Source organism: Eubalaena glacialis, chromosome 2, assembly GCF_028564815.1.
Source record: "Eubalaena glacialis isolate mEubGla1 chromosome 2, mEubGla1.1.hap2.+ XY, whole genome shotgun sequence".
Classification (NCBI taxonomy): domain Eukaryota; kingdom Metazoa; phylum Chordata; class Mammalia; order Artiodactyla; family Balaenidae; genus Eubalaena; species Eubalaena glacialis.
In genome coordinates, this window is record NC_083717.1 from 184,019,622 (window position 1) to 184,022,487 (window position 2,866).

At 40.4% G+C, this 2,866-nt stretch overlaps 1 pseudogene; it reads left to right on the plus strand.

Annotated features, from left to right (window-relative positions):
* The first annotated feature begins 477 nt into the window (after nucleotides 1–477).
* On the plus strand, nucleotides 478–1,441 carry LOC133085656 (serine/threonine-protein phosphatase PP1-gamma catalytic subunit A-like; annotated as a pseudogene).
* The last annotated feature ends 1,425 nt before the right edge of the window (nucleotides 1,442–2,866 follow it).

The following is a 2,866-nucleotide window of genomic DNA, read 5'->3' on the forward strand; positions in this document are numbered from 1 at the left end:
TTTTTTTTTTGGCCCTGCCTGGCGGCATGTGGGATCTTAGTTCCCTTACCAGGGATGGAACCGTGCCCCCTATATTGGAAGTGCAGAGTCTTGACCAGTGGACCTCCAGGGAAATCCCCCGGGTTTCATTTTACACACTGTTATTTGATGTGTTAATTTAAAAAGTATATAGATTATTGAATCATACAATTTTAAAATATTTTGATAACTGTATTTCAATATTTCCACTGTAATTTCTTTTGTCATACTGTGCATATTTTTTTATGGTTTAAAAACACAATTCTGCCTCATGGTTCCAGTGGGGAGAGAAAGAGGAATCAGGGGAGCGGGCGGTTAGGGGGGACCCACCAACAGTTTCTGCTACCACCGCTGGGGCCGCCTCTGTGCTCTTGGCCGGGGGAAAGGAGCTGTGAATCCCGGGTGCAAGGCCGCACCTGCGGGAGGGCGGGCAGCGGGATGGCGGGCAGCGGGACGGCGATGGCAAATACAAATAAACTCAACCTCAACAGCGTCATCCAATGGCTGTTGGAGGTTAGAGGGTCCACGCCAGGCAAGCATGTCCAGCTACAAGAGAATGACATCAGAGAACTGTGCTTAAAGTCCCAAGAGATCTTTCTCAGTCAGCCCATCCTACGAGAACTTGAAGCACCGCTAAAAATAGTGGTGGTACCCACAGGTAATACTATGATTTGCTTTGACTTTTGGAGTATGGTGGTTTCCCACCAGATAGCAATTATCTATTTCTTGGGGACAGGGAGAAAAAGTCTTTGGAGAATATCTGCCTCTTATTGGCTAAAGAAAATCAAATATCCCGAGAATTTTTTTCTTCTCAGAGGAAACCACAAGTGTGTCAGTATCAATAGCATGTATGGATTTTTATGATGAATGTAAAAGAAGATACAACATTACACTATGGAAAACTTTCATAGACTGCTTTAACTGTTTACCGATAGCAGCCATTGCGGATGAGAAAACATTCTGCTGTCATGGAGGTTTGTCACCAGATCTTCAATCTATGCAGCAGATTCCGAGAAGTGTGTGGCCAACTGATATACCAGATCAAGGTCTTCTTTGTGATCTTTTGTGGTCTGACCCAGGTAAAGATGTCTTAGGCTGGGTGAAAATGACAGAGGAGTTGTCCTTCACATTTGGTGCTGAAGTGGTTGCCAAATTTCTCCCTCAGCATAATTTGGATCTTATACGTAGAGCCCATCAGGTGGTTGAAAATGGTATGAATTTTTTGCAAAGAGGCAGTTGGTCACTCTGTCTTCTGCAACTGATTATTGTGGAGAGTTTGACAATGGAGATGCCATGCTGAGTGTGGACAAAGCACTAATTTGTTCTTTTCAGATTTTAAAGCCTGCAGAGAAAAAGAAGCGGAATGCCAGGAGCCCCTTTAACACCTCCAAGGGGTATGATCACAAAGCAAGGAAAGAAATAGGTGTCATTTTGACACTGCTTAATTGGGACTTGTAACATATAGTATATGATCTTCATTTTTTAAATCGTAACGTATATTGGTCAGCTTGCTCAAATAGTGTTTGTGGGCTTGCTCCTTCCATTTTTGACTTAATGAATGATATTTGCTAATTATAACAGCAAATAAAAGACTCTCCACTCCCAAGAAAAAAATGTTTTGTTTTGTTTTTTAATTCACTGGGTTTTTTTGCAAACAATTTTAATGATGGTATTAAAGCTGTACACCCCAGGACAGTTTAGCCTGTCTAGGGGGTAAGTGTGCAATTGATCTATTTTAAATTCAGTACAACCCAAGAATAATGCAAATACTTGTTTTCTTTAGGATATAAAGAGAGCCCTAGGGTGCTCAATCTGTACAAGTTATTGTCATAAAATGCATACTGTTGATACAAACCACTGTGAACATATATGTTTACAACTTTGTTTCAAAGGATTGCTTTTTTCTCTTACTGTCTTGTCATGTACAAACTAGTAACTTTCAACCTTGCCAGCATCACTGGTGTGATGTATATTTAATTAAAGCACACTTTCCCCTACCATAGACTTAAAATGATGATTAAAGCCATTATTTTATTTTACTTTATTTTTTAAAATAAATTTATTTATTTTATTTATTTATTTTTGGCTGCGTTGGGTCCTCCTTGCTGCACGTGGGCTTTCTCTAGTTGCGGGAGCGGGGGCTACTCTTCGTTGTGGTTCATGGGCTCTAGGCACATGGGCTTCAGGAGTTGTGGCACGTGGGCTCAGTAGTTGTGGTGCACAGGCTTAGTTGCTCTGCGGCATGTGGGATCTTCCCGGACCAGGGCTCGAACCCATGTCCCCTGCATTGGCAGGCGGATTCTTAACCACTGCGCCACCAGGGAAGCCCCAGAGCCATTATTTTAAATGTTTGTTAACTCTTTCCTAAAGCCAAAGTTTCTGTTGAAATACGTATTGACACTCCTCTAAGTATAAGGTGGCTTGGTTGTGTACACATGCTGACTTCCTGGGGATTCATAAACAGGTTTTTGAGTTTGAATAACGATTAGTAACATAGTGCTCCTTAAGCTATTAATGATTAAAGTTAATAACATTTTGTACAATTTCCATATAGCCTATTCATTAAATAATCTTTGTACCGTTACAGCAGGCCTGAACCCGTTCATTCAGAAAGCTTCAAATTAAAGAAACAATACTGTTCTTTATGAGTGACCAATTATTCTTTCTTTGGTCTACATTCTTTATTCTACAGTGAAATTGAGGCTTGTAAGTCAAAACAAAGGAACTAACTTACTACCACTAGTTTATACAGAACTCACCATATCTATGACTTTTTAAAACTATGATCTGTTACAATGTTTCAACAGATGACCCTTTACAATACCATGTGGTGAAAATGAATTCAGAC